Here is a 19,777-nt window from a genome sequence, read left to right on the forward strand (position 1 = left end):
ATCTGTTTCGTAATGGAAAGTTCCTACCTCTTTGTGCTCAACTGACAAGGATGTTTTTCTTAGCGTCACACAAAATACATTACACGGTTCAAAAGACTTGTGGACAGAAGCCGCAAGCACGACAGGCTGAACAGGAAGCTATCGGCCCTCTTGCTATTCTTCATCGTCCTGAAAGGCTCCGGTCTCAGCTTTTAACAGCAAGGTAGGGCTCTAATCTTCAAAGGAGGCGAGTGGCCAGGTCGCTGGCAGACCCTGATGGCTCTGGCAGCGCCAGGCTTCCAAGCGGGCTCATTAGGAAAACTGAGCTAGAGGCCTGCATGAACCTCTCTCTCGCGCCGCGACAGACGCCATCTTAGTCTGGGCCGAAATAATAACAGCATTCTCTGGCGGAAAAGTAAGAAAGCATCAAATGCTTCGCTTTGTCTGCAATTTTGTTTCGGTTTTATTAAGTTGCGGATTAACTATTGTCATCTAAACATGTCAACTGTGCCACCGTTTCATTCTGTGTAAGTTGCTCTGCTCACACTAAGGACTGTGTGGTTATCCCCCCAAACTCCCAAGAATACAGGGGCTCAGGATATAGGCCATGGATGTTTATTCAAGATAGTTTTGTTAACCTACAGTGCAGGACAAAAACAAGCACAAACTGGTAAAAAAAATTTTTTTACGATGAGCACAAAACAAATTCATAGACACATACCCGATGTTGGAAGCAAAAAATGGCGTTATTTTGGCTGTCTCCCGCCTAAAATTGCATTTGCTGCAATACAAGACAAGTCAGCAGAGGGAATACATTCTTCCAATTATTTCTTTAAAGTCTTCCACTTTCCTCTTCTAAAATGTTGGCATGTATGTAGACAGGGCGCCTGGAAGTGACCCCAGAATCAAGCCAGATCAAATCACTCCCAAACTCTGAAACAAAAGTGGTATGAGCAACTCTTGACTAGAGCACGAAGGGAAGGACCCCGCGCTATTTTGATCAAAGGTCCTAGTTCATGGGGAAAGTTCCAGTTTTTCTGTGCCTTTCCTGCTAATTTCTATCAATATATGACATGTTTTAATTTTTAACGAGGTAGACCTAAGAACGAAGGGAGGCAAATCATCCTGTGCTGGATTTGCTAGTAGCTGCAATTTAAGTGACACAGATAATGCATGTCGATTTAAGTGCCCCAAAAAGACCAACCTTGGAACCTTATTACCTCACTGTCATGCATTTTTTAGATTGATATGATTGCTGTCAATTAAATCATTCTATGCACCATACTCACTGCAAAATTGCTGTCCTACTTCTGTGTCAGTGACATGTACTAACCTTCGGTTTTCAAGATATGGTCAGCATAGCCTAGGCTTACTCCCTATCATACTAGTCCCAAATCCCCATCCTCCAGGAAAATATATTATTTAAAATGTCTTTTCCATTTAAGTCCAATACAAGAAGCAAATAGGTATGCCAAACAGCCTTTAATGCAGCCTTTTCCGGGTGTCCAGGTCTCAGAATTAAGGCCGAAGTTCATGTTGTCCGCCTTCATACATGTAGATAGTCACATTACCCCATCTTGACATAGCCTGCCAACCCGAAAACCAGTGAACTTGTCTCCTTTCAAACCTTTCACACCCAGACAAAATTTGAAGAGCGATTGGTAGAAGCAATTGGTAGAAGAGGTAGAAGAGGAGGCTCTCCACCTCTTCATGGACGGGCTACTCCTCATCGGAGATTAAGCCTAGTGTCCTGTGGATCAACAGAAAATGAGGATGACGTAAGGAGTAGCTCTATAACCTGAAGTCCATCTTGGTCTGAGGATCCTATTGATAGAAATCTTTAGCTCTCCTTAGTGAATGTAAAGGAGTCACAGGCCAGTCCATCTTGTCAAATCATTGCCTTGAGGAGTACATGTTCATTCAATCAATTAGTTGTTGGTAAAGTGCAGCTACTCACCCGGGAGGGTCTCAAGGCGCTGGTGGGGTGTGGGGGGGGGGGCGGCTCTGTTACACCAACAAACCTGTAAAAAAAGATGAAACCAATTGAGAGACTGGTTCCTCCTTGGAGGATAAAGTAGCTAGAACATTGAACTGCCTCCTCAACATCACATGATTTGGTTCTTCAATGCACTTCCAGGCACTAATAAATCCATACAGATCATTTTTCCTATTGGAAAATGACTGTTCCTCTGCCACTCAACTATGGTTGGAGGAAGGAGACCGTGCTGCCTACCAGGATAAAATGCACTTGTCCTATCGACACATCACTGCTATGTCTGGCAAGTGCGCTTAAGGTCCAAGCTTTCTGTTTTCTATGAATAATGATTCTGGTCAGTGTTATTTTCGTGCGTACCTCTTTCAGCATCTTTATTTTTAGTTCCAGCTTGCCGCCCCAGGAAATCAACGGTCTGTAGGTGACGGGCATCTAGATCCTCCATAGTGCTATCTTTATGCTTCCAATTGTTTTGGGACAGACATGATTAACTTATTCTCCTTTACCAAATCATACACTTTACTTGGGCGAGCAAAGCTGTACCCGACTATCATACATAAATGAGCAAAAACTTACAATGAAAATATCCCAAGGCAGATACTGGAGCTGTGGAGACCAACATTTGTATCTGATGGAATCGTAGCTGAGGAAAGTAAGTGCACTGAAGTGTAAAGGGGGTTTTCTCTGGGGAAAGCAGTTACATGAATCTTCCACTACATAGAGGTTGTGGAGACCTAAACAGGCAGCGGGAGCTTCATAACACTAGTGTACATTAAGACACAGCACCTGCAAGCGGTCGTAAGGGGTTTTGTCATATGTGACATGCATTGTGACCTGCACTCAACTTGCTTAATTCTTCCCCTTGTCCCTAGATTTCTGTGTGCTGCTTTATGATTGTGCTCACTCTAACTGATAGGTCCATTCCACTTGAATTGACTTTCAGTCACACTGCAATCCAGCTCCTCTCTCGCCACATCCATAACTCTGTTATAAACGTGCTAACCCATACTTGAAAAGCAAAAGGAACAAACGATTGACGGAATGCTGAACAATGCAAACATTCACCCTCAGTCACAAAGATCTGGGTTTAATCCATCGTTCTTTTCCTCACCACACCACCCCAGTTTGGACCCAGCCATATGCAAATCAGTCTTGACCCTGTGCCTCATGTTAACAGTCCAGCCCAAACTGCCAAGCTAGTCTTCCCTGGACCAGAACAAGCATCCTGGGACCGGTTTCGGGGCATCACCCCTCTTGAGCCAGGCTAGCTTGAATCCAGTGGCGCAGTGAGCATGGGACCCACGTCTGGCCCTAACCTTCCCACTTAGGGCGGCAAAAGGAATAAATGATGGACAGAATGCTGAACAATGCAAACATTCACCCTCAGTCACAAAGATCTGGGTTTAATCCATTCTTCTTTTGTTCATCACGCCACCTCAGTTTAGACCCAGCCATATGCAAATCAGTCTTTAACCTGTTCCACATGAGAACAGTCCAGCCCAAACTGCCAAGCTAGGCCCTCCCTGGACTGGAAACAAGCATCCTGGGCCCGGTTTCAGGGCATCACCCCTCATCAGCTAGGCTGGCTTGAATCCAGTGGGACAGGGAGCACTAGACCCAATTAAGGGTGTACCCTTCCCACGTAGGGTCACATTGATCGGCATTGTCCATCAATTCTTCTTTTTGCATTTAACTCATGCGTGAAAGCAGCCTCAACTAATTCTAACTAACTCACTCTTGCACTCAAATACCCTCTAATGACTTCAGAATTAAATATTTATACATGTACCACGTTATCTATCTGGTTGATTATTAGTTTTTCGTTTTGCCTGTATTTTGCCCCCGAATCAACAGCTGTCTTGCATTTAACACATCAAGCTGACAGCCTTTTGGTATGGTCAATGTTTGTTTTGCCATGGTTTTTATAAAACGTTATTGTTGTAGGAGCTGACTGGCATTCAACAATATATTTTGTAAAAAATGTTTTTAAAGCAAAACCAATGTTGGTAACAAAAAGTGCACATGGTCGTACTATTGTACCGAAGTGAACTACTTTGTGCGTGGATGTGCTCCTTGTGAAAGAACAAAATGCCATCACTCACGCAATTGGCTGGCCCTTTCCCCCATGCTGTATGCTGTAGCAGGCAAAAGAAAAATGTGAATGACACAACAACAGACCAATCTATGATGAGGGCCTGCTGTGAACTCCTGTAAATGTATTCTATATATAATTTTACAAAAATCAAAAGGTATTGGCTAACATCAACCCTGATACAACGTGTCTGTTGCTACCCAAACTGTTTATGACATTTTGTGGCATGCTCTGTTACTATGTACAGCATCTTTAGCTGAAATTCTTGTGTCTTTCCACGTAAATAAATACATAAGAATGATATTCAAGAAACAGCGTTTAGCTTGTGATGCCTTGTCTCCTAAAATAACTCAGTAATCTTTCTTTAAAAGCTTTGCCTGCAATTTAGAGTGACTTTGTTTCACTGACCATTTAAAGTAGCAATATTGTGTGTGAAGAAGGGAGAGTGCTTTCTGGGTGTTGCTCACCGCATCTGACTCTTGAGAAGTGGCCAGGCCGGCATGCATATTTATCACTTTTCATTTCTTTTACTTGAGATAATATACGTTGATTGTTTGGCAACTGTACAGGGAGAATGAAAGAGTATTTGCTGATGGATTGTAATGCCTCACTTTCTATCTAACCATGAGAGAAAGTGAAACTGTGTTTTTTTTATCCCTTCATATCTGTGCCATTTTGGGTTCTCCTTGAGTACATATACCTGATCTTCAAAGTTGGGGAGTTAATTACCAGGGTTTACCTACTTCATCATACCAGTTTAAAGTACCAGAAATAAATCGAGCAATAAGGACGCTTAGGCCAGTGAAACTCATGTTACCTGCAGGCGCAGCCAGCACAGGTAAGAGCGGTGGGGCTGGGGGGTGGAGGGGGTACGAGGGGGGGGGGGGGGATTTAAGTCAACAGACGACGTGATAGGTAAAATTAAATAAAATCTAATTTTTCCTATCCCGTCGTCTGTCCACTTCCTCCCCACCCACCCCTTCTCCGCACCACTGCTCTTACCTGCGCCGGCTGCACCTGGTTACCTGTGGAGCTGCCAAGAGGAAGAATCACACGCAGCACCGAAACACGATCAAGTGATGTCTTTTAAAGCATGTAGGTTTCAGATGGAAGAATATTCTTGTAAAGATTTAGAGACATATTTACTAATCTTCACGCAACGCGGGCAGCAAGGAAAGTTGGTGTGCTGCATTGCTGAAAGGGGGAGCAGAATTACTCCATATTTACAAAGACATGGAGCATTTGCACTCTGTGTCGCCTATCTCAACACAGGGATCCATGCACTACACTCCATTATGGGCAGGATTGTTTTATGCAGGAACGGATGCCTTCCTGCACAAAACAATCTTAGAGGCATTGTTCTCTTTCTATGTGTGATGTGAAATGCATCACACATAAAAAGAGGAAGTAACAAGGATAAATAATGATATTTCTCCCTGTTACCCCTTACTGGGTAAGGCGTAGCATTTTAACACATTCATAGGTTTACTAGCTTTAGTGAATCTGGGAATGCATCAAAATCCATGGGTGGATGCATGGGAACGCCCATGCTCCACCCATTCAACGTCTCCCAACTTGCAATGTAACATAACGCAGCACAAGCAGGTGCGTTGCATTACATTTCTTAACAAAGCCAGGCAAGGGGGCACAAATGTCACCTTGCATGGATTTGTAAATATTACTGAAGCCTTTGCTTTGTTCTTGCATCTCTTTGCGCAACGCTAGGACAACGCAAAGTCTTGATAAATCCAGTGGCGGCCGGCATCGATCGGGGGTAGCGGGTGGGGAGGGGAGGAAGGGTGGTGTAAGAAAAGAAAGAAAAAAAAACCTCGCCTTATCCCCGCATCTCTCCCATGTCGTCTCTCCTCCGCGTCCGGTATGAACAGGAACCAGGAAGCACACCCAGGCTCTTCTGAGCCAATCACAATGCTGCAGTGCAGCGTTGTGATTGGTCTGACCACCGTGGTTCGGCGCTCAGCCAGGGAATGGGGGCCTTGGCATGTTCTCCACCCAGGCTGTAATGCAGCCTGGGTGGAGAACATGCAAAGTGTGTATGACGCTTTGGCCGGCGGGAGATGGCCGGCCAAAATGTCATGCGCACTTAAAGTGTGCCCCCCACTCGTCTCCTGCCTTGAGCAGAGCAGATACACCCAGCTCCGCCACGATGCAGCAGTAGGAACAAATAAAATGATAATAACCTCAAGTTATAATCATTTTATTTTTCCTTTCTTTCACTGCTGCTAAGCAGTGGGGCAACACTCCTCCGCCTTAGCCGAAGAGCCGCCAATGGATAAATCTAGGCCTGAGCTTCTAGAAAGATCAAATGATTGCAAATATTACTAAATATCCAACACTACAAATATTTAAAAAAATGTCAAAAGTATAGAAATAAATATAAATGTAGGCAAAATGCAAGTCAGTCCATCTTTCACGTACTTCTGTCATCTTTCTTTCTTTCTTTCATTCATTCTTTCTTTCCTTCTTTTTTGGTAATAAAATCAGTCTAAAATCTAAACCTTCAGTACAGATCACATAAACATGTTGTAGAATAAGATGACGGATACTGGTCTTGTGACACCATAATATTTTAGACCAATTTTGAATCAGTAGCATACTTTTGCAGCATGTCTCTTTCTTTGTTTACAATATTAATGACCTTCATTATATCACCAGGAGTTGACCTGATACACTTCAGACCCAGAGAGGCCAATATTGCACAACTAAGGTTAAGAGATTAAAATCTCATTTCACCAATCCTGCAGACGAGGTCTTGGAGTACATCTCCGCAACAGAGGTCTAATGAGCCGGACTAGATCAAGACCCAGGGTTTACTTATGGAACATCAATGACCAGTTTTTCCCCAAGATTCACTCTAAGGGCTACGGTTGGATTTTGAAAACGAAGGCAAAATAGATGTTTCAGGGTTTTTTCTCTGCTGTCACCAGTGTTAGTAGTAAAGTCGGCAGATGACGGAAAAGAAAATGAAAACAAGCATTTGCAATGCAATAGGTCTCGCATTAGGAAAGTTTGAGTTATTTGTCTTGTACATGACAAATTTGTTATTTATGTGTTATTTTTTTAAATTGTGAAATTAATAACTTTGTCATTTACAATGCTAATACTTTTATTTTTTGACAATGTGACACCTATAGCATTTTTAATGCAACATGTTTTGTATTTACGTGACTTAGAAGTATTGATTTTACAAATAACAATGGTTTTAAAAAAAAGAATAATATTTAAATAAAAGTTATTGTAATTTATAATGGCAATAGCTTAAACTGTTGTAATTAACTTTTGTGAAGATTATGTTTAGTGTATTTTATTGTGACTAAAATATAAGAACAGAAGGGAAATATCAAATTTTTTGTGTGAAATTTGTAATAAAGCTTGAAACATTGAGAGAACATATTTGAAGAAGTTGTTGTTGAATGTTTGCACAGATTGATACAGTGGTGGCCCTGAGTGATGTTGTGGTGGCGACAAGAGATGATGTGGCGTTTAGTGATGCTGTGGTAGCGCATAGTGATGTTGTGGTGCCCCTGAGTGATGCTGTGGTGCCCCTGGGTGATGCTGTTGTTGTGCGATAGATAGAGTGAGGGCGATAGATAGCTAGAGGGAGGGGGAAGATAGATAGAGTGAGGGCGATATATAGATAGAGTGAGGGCGATAGATCTATAGAGTGAGGGCGATAGATCTATAGAGTGAGGGCGATAGATCTATAGAGTGAGGGTGTGGAAATTTAATTTGTGAACTAAACATTATCTGCGCCAGCTTGTCACCCATGTACAACGTGCACGATCGCCATTTTAGGCATCATGGTCTCCCTGCCCACGATCGATCGCCAGCACGTCCCCTCTGACCCAGCAAGCATCCCCCGCGCACCCTGGCTCCCCCCTCCCTCCTCCTTCTGAGCACGACCCTTCTGCATGACCCTGTCCTTGAGAGTCACGCCAGCGCCTGACCAGCACCTCCTCCCCTCCCATGAATGCCCCTCTGTTGCTAAACCTCCCTCCTGCACTGGATTGTCCACACAGCATGAATACCTCTCCATTGATAGCCCCTCACCCCGTGTCCGACTGTCCACACAGGTCCGAGGCCATTGCCTAAGCCGGAAGATATCATTTACTGCTCTTTATTGTATGAGGTCGCTCTCCTTCAAAGGTCCCTCTATTTGATCCAGGCCTCCCCACCCCCTGTGACATGATCAGGCGCACACATCCTAAGACTCGACAACACACTCAGCTGCGAGATGACTCTCTCTCTTATCAGCAGGTTGAGGACCTCTATTGTGAATGTATATGGGGGTGGGATTAACACGAGGGTTACGGGGATGTCTTTCCCATGCTCTACAAAGTTGTGATTGTATTAAAGGAAGGTCACATGCCATAAACCAGTGTATAAGAGGCCAGGCCTCCGAGTGGCTGTTAGAGCACCTCGACATGATACCTTGTTGTCTGTTCTGATGTGTTCTGCTCCGTCGGAATAAACTTCTGTTTCCTGCCTTCTGGTCTCCGGCGCCTGCCTCATTGCTTGGTAAACTTGAATGGTACAAGGGCGGTTAGCGCCGGGCAAATCTTGAGAAAGGTCCTAGCCCTACCTTTTTCCACAATTGGCGTCCCAAAGCGTGGGGCCCATCAGCGACACGTGGATCCAGTGGGAGAGGTCCCGATGACAGAGTGAACGACTGCAACGATCGGGAAGAGCTCATGTCCGATAGACCCTCGTCTGACAGCCGATCATCCGACCTTCACTAGTTCTGAACAGACCTCTCTCGAGTGATCTACGGTCCTGACTGGGAACCATCAGGAGTGCCGCGAACAATACGAAGGAGAGAGGACGATCGGGCGCTGGATCCAGAGGACAGGAAACCGTCCATGCGGTCCGGGTAAGGTCGTGTAAACACGACGAATTGAGGAAATTGTTTTTGGATAATACTAGTATTACGCTTTGTTGAAACCCTCTGGAGATTCACTGTCTGCAAACGGGGAAAAGCAAACAGGCTCTCTCTTTGCAAGCAGTGAAGGATAGGTAACGCAGACTTTTGTCCCCATTGTAATCCGTCGTACCTATCTTCCTCCCCCACTGTTTCCCGAACTATCGTTCGTGGATTATTGTCTGGAGATTCTTTGTCTGCAAACAGGGAAGAACAAGGCCTCTCTTTGCAGGTAGAGAAAGAGTGGGTAGCGATAATTTTTCGTGCCCACTTATTCTCCCCACTGGATTGTTTGATTGGCCGATTATTCGGTATTGGTTCTTTTGAGGTATTCACGGCCTCCAAACAACGTAGAATAGAAATATTCTGTCTAGTCTTTGTCCGCCGTGATAAGATAGGTAGTGCAGACTTTTGTCCCCGTTGTAATCCGTCATGCCTGTCTTCTCCCCACTGGTTGGTAGCCTGTTTAGCCCGGACCGCTTATTAGAGATGAACCATCCAGCTCCACTGGAGGGCACCCCTAATAAGGACATGTTCACTAAGTATGGACTAGTCGCTATAGCTTACACTAAACTATGGCATAAATATACGAAAAAGAACCTTGAAAGTCAGTGGCCACTGACAGGTTCCTTTGACGAAAATAAAATAAAAACATTAGAAATAGCGCTCCAGAAGAATAAGACCACGCCCACTATGCTCGACAGTATCGGCATGTGGCGCAAAGAAACGGAACAACGAAAGAAAAGAGAAGAAGCAAAGATAGGGAAAGAACTACGAAAGGCAGCCCACCTAGCCGCAAAGCAACTAGAAGAGGAAATAAAAGAAAGAAAGGAAGCTACGCAAACCCGAGAATTAGGGTCGACAGGCCAATGTCCTGTTAGGACCCCCTCTGTACTCTACCCTGAATTGCCCTCAAAACAACGAGCGAACGACGAGCTACTACTAGGTCCCCCAACCATCTACATGCCCCCTCCATATGCCCCCTGCCGACAAAGCTTCCACGCTCCGAGTGTGAGCGAAAGCGATCTCAGCGCTAGTGCACCAGCCCTCACGGCCTTTGCACCAGCCACATTAACGACCTCATCAGACGACCCCGAGTCTAGCAAACAATCATCGGCCAGATTAAATAGATTAAGCAAAGATGAGCGGGACGGGATCGACAAAATAGCAAAGACCTTGGTAGAACGAAGGGAGAGCGAAGAGTACACAATGAACATATATAATTCACATGCCGAAAGCCACAGACGGCATTTTATTTTGCGATTCAGCTACCACACCCTGAACGCGTATGAAGATAGGTATCAGAGCAAGGGTCCCGCTAAATTAACAACGCTGTATAGGAAAATTGATGTTGGAGATGGGACTGAACGTGAGGCGACGGAGCTCTTCATGCAAATACTTGAGGTCTTCCGCCACCTCACAGAACAAAAACCAGAAGCCAAGGTTACGGTCCCTGACACAACCTCGGCAGAAGTAGCCAATACTATGATGCCTATCAGAGAAGCGGCTCCTTACTGGATCCCGCCACGGGGCCAGGGAACGAGCGATGATATTAATAATGAAAATGCAAAAGGGAGGGTTGTGTACAATTGGGTTTACCAACCATGGGACCGACAAGATATCCTAACCTTCAAGCAAACCCTTCCCGACTTAAGAAAGAACCCGACAGCATTTTATACCGAATTAGGCACAGCCTTGGGTTCGACAATAATGACCTTAGCAGATATTGACTTGTTCTTTGGGTTATGTCTGCCGGCTGACGTGTGGAAGCAAATCCGGAAGGCTGACCACACGGATCTGTTTGGACATACCTGGGACCAACTCGGTAAACTAGATAGACAGCGAGAACCGGGGAGCAAACCAGTGAAAGACATACTGGAACTCCCAGATAAAATAGTCCAGAAATTAAAAACACTGGTCCCGGAAAGAAAAGTAGACTGGTCGATAGTCACGGCCTGTCGACAGAAACCCCAGGAAGATGTGTCAGAATACTTTTCCCGATTCGAGACAGTGTTCTCCGACTACAGTGGCCAGGACATGACCACCGCAACCGGACAGCACCTGTTTGTGCAAAATTATGTAAAAGGACTAACTCAAGAAGTCTCCCAAAAACTACAGACAAGTGAGAGCAGTTGGGGGGCCTCCAAACCCGCAGCTATCCTTCAGATGGCTCAGTATTACGAGCACCAAAAGAATGAGAATGACAGGGCGTCCGAGAAAAAGAAGAAAGATTTGAAGGAAAGGGTAATGATAGCCCAGATACAGGGTATAGCGCTAGGACGGGAACATCAAAGGGGGAACTACCAATCAAACGCCCCCAGAGATCTACCTCCTAAGGATCACACCCCGACATCTCACACTGGACGGAGAGACATTAGCAATGACCAATGCGCCTTCTGCAAAGGGTTCGGCCATTGGAAAACCCAGTGTCCGGTTTTGCTAGAGATGAATAGAAATAGGGATTCCAGGGATGTGGCAGGTGGTCCGAGGAATAGAGTACAGGGACGAGGGAACTCCAACGACACTAATAATGACAGATCAGGAAGACTGAATACATTTGACCGTCCCCGACAGAATCAATGTCAGCTATCCGAAGGTGAAAATGCCCCTGATTTTGCATAGGACTGCCAGGGGCAAGGGAGGGATCCAGTCGAGCTCTGTGTTGACCAGCAAGGTCCTTATGTCACCGCTAAGGTCTTGGGTACAGAGTCTCCATTCTTGGTAGACACTGGGGCGACACGTAGTGTGTTATCAAAACGACTGATTCCAAGGGCACCCTTGTCTGGCTCACACGTAACGTCGATAGGCTTCGATGGAACGCCCTCCACTAACCCCCTGTCCGTACCTATTACCTTTGAACTAGAAAACAACACTGCTGACGCGACATTCCTACTTTCCTCCAACTCCCCTGACGCCATTATGGGCATTGACTTACTGAAGCATTTTCGAGCTACCATTAGGTGTTCCCCAGATGGAATACGAGTCATCCTGTACGACAACCCAGACATGCCCAGATCCCGTCCCCCACGACACATGTGCTGCATAACTGACGCTGACATGTCCTTGCTTGACACCCTGCCTCCGTACCTGTGGGCCAAAAATGACTCTGATGTGGGGCGAATGATGATTGATCCTATTCACATAACTGTACGACAGGACGCCATACTCCCGAAGCTTCCACAGTATCGGATATCCCCCGAGGGTGAGAAAGCACTGGTAGCGATTATTCAGTCTCTGGTAGATGCAGGAGTGGTTGAAGAGGTGGTTAGCAACGTCTGCAACAGCCCAATCCTACCCATTGTTAAGAAGCAAGGTGAAGGAGATGAGAAAGCGTACCGCTTCATCATCGACTTACGAGAGATTAACAAAGTAGTTGTACCCCAATATCCTGTGGTCTCTGATATCACCACCATTCTGACCCTCATCCCGTCCACTGCCACCACCTTCTCTGTTATCGACCTTAAAAACGCATTTTTCTCTATCCCCATCCATCCAGACAGCCGTTATCTTTTCGGCTTCACTTTAAAATCTCGCTCGTACCGATTCTGTAGAGCTCCCCAGGGGTACACTGAAAGTCCCAGCATTTACAGCCAGGCCCTCAAAAGACAGCTGGATGCTTTCCAGCTACCAGAGGGAGTGGTGTTGATCCAATATGTCGATGATATCCTTTTGGCGGCCGACACCACCCCGCTGGCAACGACAGCCACCGTCCAACTCCTACACTTCCTTGCAGAAAATGGCCATAAAGTCTCCAAAAAGAAACTACAGTTCTGCCAGCCACAAGTAACTTACCTAGGCCATCTTCTGTCCAAGGAAGGGAGGAAACTTACCCCTGACCGAATCCAAACTATCCTAGACACCCCCATCCCAAAAACGCAAAAGCAGGTCCGCTCTTTGGTTGGCCTAACCTCTTCTTGCAGACAGTGGTTGCCTAATTACAGCCTCATTGTGAAACCATTACTTGCCCTACTGACCAAGGATGCCCCCTCCCCGTTCCCTTGGACCGCTGAGTGTCAAGCCTCCTTTAAGGAATTACGGGATGCACTCTGCTCAGCACCCGTCCTCGGAACGCCGGATTACTCCAAACCCTTCTCCCTCTTCACCCACGAAAGGGAGGGATGCGCATTGTCTGTCCTGACTCAATCGATTGGCCCTAAGCAGCGCCCTTGTGCCTACTTCTCCGCCACTCTTGATCCTGTAGCCAGAGCCTTACCTGCCTGCCTTCGAGCAGTAGCTGCCGCTGCTGTCTCCATCCGTCAGAGCGAGGGAATCGTACTTTCCAACTCCCTCACTGTATTAGTGCCCCATGCAGTTGACACCCTTTTGAACCAGACAAAGACCCAACACCTGACTAGCGCACGACTGACAGGGTACGAGTTGACTCTGCTTGCACCCCACATCACACTTAAGAGATGCACGACTTTGAATCCTGCCACATTGTTACCCCTGCCTGAAAATGACCCCGACGTTCCTCCCATACACGACTGTGTGACCCTCACAGACGAACAGACTAGGAGTAGGGTTGACCTCCGAGACACTGCTTTTCCTGACCCCGATGGAGAGCTATGGGTAGACGGCTCATGCATCAAACTCCCAGATGGCACCACTTCAGCTGCCTATGCAGTCACGACAGCCCGAACAGTAGTTGAGACAGCCTGCATCACACAGCGATCTGCCCAGGCAGCCGAGCTGATAGCCCTCACCCGAGCATGCATCATAGCCGCAGGGACCACCGCGAACGTGTATACGGACAGCCAGTATGCCTTCGGGGTGGTCCACCATTTTGGGCTCCTGTGGAGGGAGAGGGGATTCCTGACGTCCCACGGCACCCCAATCCTCCACGGAGATTTAGTGTCCGCTCTGATTGAGGCAGTTCTCCTCCCCAAACGATTAGCGGTGATCAAATGTCAGGCACACAAAAGAGTGACAGACTTAGTCGGACAAGGGAATGCATTAGCCGACATCACTGCACGAACCACAGCTGAGAATAGGACAGTGACACGCATATATGTGACTAGGTCACAAGCAGAAAAATGGAGTGACACAAGGGAAATGATCAGAGACATACAGTCGGCCAGCACCCCTCACGAATTGACTAAATGGGCAAGGGTGGGTTTGAAGGACGAAGAGGGTTGCTGGCGAACAAAAGATGCAAACAAATGGTTGCTGCCTGACTCATATCTGATTCCCATACTGACAATGGCCCACTCCCCCGCACACATAGGATCTGCACCCATGATCGAACTCATTTCCAAAGTCTGGCATAACGATAAAATCCCCGACTCAGCCAGACGCCTGGTTCAGCAGTGCCTTATTTGTCTGCAACACAACCCCGGGAAAGGAACTGTAGTACCCCGGGGAGGGTTCGGGACCCCCAATCATCCCTTTGAGGTCCTTCAGATGGACTACATCCAATTAGAGAGATGCCAAAGCCTGAAGTACGTACTAGTCATCGTGTGTGCCTTCAGCAAATGGGTAGAAGCCTATCCAACCCGTGACAACACTGCCATGACTACTGCCAAAGTACTACTGAAGGAATTCTTCCCTCGCTATGGCCTTTGTCGAATTTTATGGAGCGACAATGGCCCCCACTTCATAGCTGAGGTTATCCAATTAATCCTAAAGGGGTTAGGGGTGAAGCAACGATTTCATGCGGTCTTCCACCCCCAATCCGCTGGTCTAGTGGAACGCCATAATGCCACGCTGAAGCTGAAACTGGCAAAAATAGTGGCCACCACTGGACTTAACTGGCCGGATGCCCTCCCACTGGCCTTGTTATCGATGCGCTCCACTCCCACCAAGCACCATTTGACCCCCTACGAGGTCGTGTTTGGGCGTCCGATGAATCTATGGACTGCCCCCAAACCGACCTCCATTCATGACGTCCCGGACGTCCTACTATCTGATTATTTGTGCAAGTTAACTAAAACGTTGTCTGTCATTCATCAACAGGTGCAGCAGGCCATCCCCGATGCTTCCAGGGGCCCCGGCCACGACATCCAACCGGGAGATTTCGTATTAATACGAAATTTCCAGCGAACCAAGAGTCTGGAACCTCGGTGGACGGGCCCCTGGCAAGTGCTGATCACCACCCGAACAGCACTCCGAGTGGAGGGGAAGAAGCACTGGCTGCACGCGCATCATTGCCGGAAGGTCTCTGCGAACCTGGCCACGACAGAAAACGTCAGCACCCAAGAAGAGCTCCTGAGCAAAGACCGACCGATATTGGACTGTTATCCCGATACTGAGGCACTCGAACTTGCAAAATTCTCTGATCCCACCGTGCCATCCAGAGAAGGGTATTTCCTGCGTCGAAAGGAGGGAGTTTCGGCTAAGTAGGCCACGGACTAAGTTAAATCTCAGAACGGTGACCTAAACACAATCAAGGGTTGCCGGGAGAGAAGCTAAACGAAGTCTGTGGTTCTGCCCGCTACCGAGCCCCCTTGAAGGTGATGGAAGCGCCAGATAAGAAGATGATGGAAGCGCCAGATAAGAAGATGATGGAAGCAACAGGAAATACCCAGTATAGAAATCCAAAGACTGACAACTTGCACAAATCAAAGACAATCGCACTCTTCATTGTCTTCCTCTTCTGCCTCCTCCTCATGACCTCCTTCTGGATTCTGGAGGAAAGCACACCGGCTCATGAGACATTGCTACCTACTGCACAGCCAACACCCCTGAAAGAGCATCACCTAATATCTCTGTCGCCTCAGCTCCGAGAAAGGCGCAGGGAATTCTGGAACAATTCCTTCGTGCAACTGTTGCACCAACACAACCTTGCTGCAAATGCTACGAACTGTTGGATCTGCGGGTTGCTCCCGCATGCCACTGGACACTCTATTCCCTTCATCCCTTCACCCTTCTCAGTTCACGGCTCTTGCCTCGCCTGGCTGATCCTCATGCAAGAGAGCCACAAGGACAACGCCACCTCCGGCCGGACAGTGTCACACTTCTACTCTGGGTTCTGGCTGAACAGAACCGGAAAGACTCCTGCTGCCCTGTGTCCTGCACTCGCAGGCGCCACCTTCATCAAAGACATTCCTGCCAAAGAACGAGTCGAAGTACAGGTGCTCCACAATCCAGCCAGAACCACCTTCACACATCTGCAAAAACAAACTACCGCCACTCTGACTGTGGCCCTGTCTGTTATCAACATCACCGGCCTTGTGTGCCTAGAAGGCCAGGGAACGCAACTGGTGGGTTACAGCGCCTGCCGAATCACCAGAACATTGGACTCAGCTGACCCCCCTTCCTTCGTTGCTTCTCCGAACATGTACTTTGTGTGTGGCACCAAGGCTTACACCTGGCTCCCGAAGGGTTGGAAGGGTATCTGTTACATTGCCTTCGTTCTTCCACCCACATATGTAGCCCCAGCCAACCATCACCGGCAGAGGCGTGCAGACGACCTCGGACAAACCGACTCCACCGGAGCACAGTTCCTGGATGCAGCAAAGGGACTTGTTCCTCTGTGGGGCCCAATGGCAAACAGCCGTGCTATCCGGCACCTGACCCAGGCAGTAGAAACAACGATCAACATCACTGCCGGCATCCTTGCCAACAACACTGCAGAGCTTCAGGCGGTCCGCCTCGTGACCCTTCAAAATAGACTTGTCCTAGACGTGGTCCTAGCCGACCGAGGAGGAGCATGCCGCATCATCGGATCCAGCTGCTGCACCTACGTGCCAGACAACTCACCTTCAGTCTACAAAGCCATTGAACACCTCCACAGACTATCCTCAGAGGTTCACCAAGAACAGGAAGGATGGTCGCTTGGGAGCTGGTTTTGGGACACTTTGAAGAGCTGGGGTTGGAAGTTGTTTTCCTTCGTGCTGATACCTGTTGCAATCTTATGTGGGTGTTGCTTAGGTATCCAATGTCTGCCACCTTTGTTCGGCCTTGTTTCCAACTGTATGTGCCCAAAGACTTTGGACTTCCGAAATGGACACATGAGTCCCCTCTATGAAGTAGACGTACGTGACCTTATGGGGATAAATCCAAACTGACAAGTTGGCGAGATATGTTAAAAGGGAGGACTGTGGAAATTTAATTTGTGAACTAAACATTATCTGCGCCAGCTTGTCACCCATGTACAACGTGCACGATCGCCATTTTAGGCATCATGGTCTCCCTGCCCACGATCGATCGCCAGCACGTCCCCTCTGACCCAGCAAGCATCCCCCGCGCACCCTGGCTCCCCCCTCCCTCCTCCTTCTGAGCACGACCCTTCTGCATGACCCTGTCCTTGAGAGTCACGCCAGCGCCTGACCAGCACCTCCTCCCCTCCCATGAATGCCCCTCTGTTGCTAAACCTCCCTCCTGCACTGGATTGTCCACACAGCATGAATACCTCTCCATTGATAGCCCCTCACCCCGTGTCCGACTGTCCACACAGGTCCGAGGCCATTGCCTAAGCCGGAAGATATCATTTACTGCTCTTTATTGTATGAGGTCGCTCTCCTTCAAAGGTCCCTCTATTTGATCCAGGCCTCCCCACCCCCTGTGACATGATCAGGCGCACACATCCTAAGACTCGACAACACACTCAGCTGCGAGATGACTCTCTCTCTTATCAGCAGGTTGAGGACCTCTATTGTGAATGTATATGGGGGTGGGATTAACACGAGGGTTACGGGGATGTCTTTCCCATGCTCTACAAAGTTGTGATTGTATTAAAGGAAGGTCACATGCCATAAACCAGTGTATAAGAGGCCAGGCCTCCGAGTGGCTGTTAGAGCACCTCGACATGATACCTTGTTGTCTGTTCTGATGTGTTCTGCTCCGTCGGAATAAACTTCTGTTTCCTGCCTTCTGGTCTCCGGCGCCTGCCTCATTGCTTGGTAAACTTGAATGGTACAAGGGCGGTTAGCGCCGGGCAAATCTTGAGAAAGGTCCTAGCCCTACCTTTTTCCACAAGGGTGATAGATAGAGTGAGGGCGCTAGATAGATAGATAGAGTGAGGGTGATAGATAGAGTGAGAGCGATAGATGTGTGTGGGGTTGTATGTGTGTTGTATGTGTGTGTGTGCATGGTTGTATGTATGTGTGTGTGCGGTTACAGAAGGATGTATGCGGTAGAGAGCAGCATATCAGCATATTAGAAGAGAACAGGGAATTAGAGAAGTAGGCGATGGAAGGCAACAGCAGATCAGCATAGGAGAAGAGAACAGGGAGTTAGAGAAGGGGGCGGGGTGGAAGAGAGCAGCAGATCAGCACAGGAGAAGAGAAGTGAACAGGGAGTTCAAGAAGGAGGTGGTTGGAAGAGAACAGCAGATTAGCACAGGAGTAAAGGACAGAGTTAAAGAAGGAGGCGGGTGTTTGAGAGCAGCAGATCAGCTCAGGTGAAGAGAACATGGAGTTAAATAAGGAAGCGGGTGGAAGAGAGCAGCAGATCAGCACAGTCAAAGAGAACATGGAGTTAAAGAAGGAGGTGGGTGGAAAAGGGCAGCAGATCAGCACAGGAGAAGAGAACAGGGAGTTAAAGAAGGAGTTGGGGTGGAAGAGAGCAGCAGATCAGCACAGGAGAAGAGAAGAGAACAGGGAGTTAAAGAAGGAGGCGGTTGGAAGAAAACAGCAGATTAGCACAGGAGAAAAGAACAGAGTTAAAGGAGGAGGCTGGGTGTTTGAGAGCCGTAGATCAGCACAGGTGAAGAGAACATGGAGTTACAGAAGGATGTGTGGAGTGGAAGAGAACAGCAGATCAGCACGGGAGAAGAGAACAGGGATTTAAAGAAGGAGACGGGTGGAAGAGAGCAGCAGATCAGCACAGGAGAAGAGAACAGGGAGTTAGAGAAGGAGGCGGATGAAAGAGAACAGCAGATCAGCACGAGAAAAGAGAAAAGGAAGTTAGAGAAGGAGGCGGGTGAAAGAGAACAGCAGCTCAGCACAGGAGAAAAAAACAGAGTTAAAGAAGGAGGCGGGGTGGAAGAGAACAGTAGATTAGCACATGAGAAGAGAACAGGGAGTTAGGTAAGGAAGCGGGTGGAAGAGAACAACATTAGCACAGGAGAAGAGAACAGTGAGCTAGAGAAGGGGGCGGGTGAAAGAGAACACAAGTTTAGCACAGGAGAAGAGAAAAAAAGGGAATTAGAGAAGGAGGCGGGTGAAAGAGAACAGCAGATCTGCACAGGAGAAGGGAAAAGGGAGTTAGAGAAGGAGGCTGGTGAAAGAGAACCGCAGATCAGCACGGGAGAAAAGGACAGGGAGTTAGAGAAGTAGGCGGATGGAAGATAGCTTAAATATTATTACAGGAGAAGAGAACAGGGAGTTAGTGAATGATGCTGGAGGAAAAGAGAAGCAGATCCGCATGTGAGAAGAGAATAGGGAGTTAGAGAAGGAGGTTGTGGAAAGGAACAGCAGATCAGCACAGGAGAAAAAAACAGGGAGTTAAAGGAGGAGGCGGGTGGAAGAGAGGAGCAGATCAGCACAGGAGAAGAGAAGCGAACCGGGATTTAAAGAAGGATTTGGGGTGGACAAGAGCAGCAGATCAGCACAGGAGAAGAGAAGAGACCAGGGAGTTAAAGAAGGAGGTGGGTGGAAGAGAGCAGCAGATCAGTACAGGAGAAGAGACCAGGGAGTTAAAGATTGAGGCGGGTGGAAGAGAGCAGCAGATTAGTACAGGAGAAGAGAACATGGAGTTAAAGATGGAGGCGGGTATAAGATAGCAGCAGATCAGCACAGGAGAAGAGAAGAGAACAGGGAGCTAGAGAAGAAGGCAGTTGGAAGAGAGCATCAGTTCAACTCGGGAGAAGAGAAGAGACTAGGGAGTTGGAGAAGGA

This window comes from Lissotriton vulgaris, chromosome 9 (assembly GCF_964263255.1).
Source record: "Lissotriton vulgaris chromosome 9, aLisVul1.2, whole genome shotgun sequence".
In the NCBI taxonomy this organism is placed as follows: Eukaryota; Metazoa; Chordata; class Amphibia; order Caudata; family Salamandridae; genus Lissotriton; species Lissotriton vulgaris.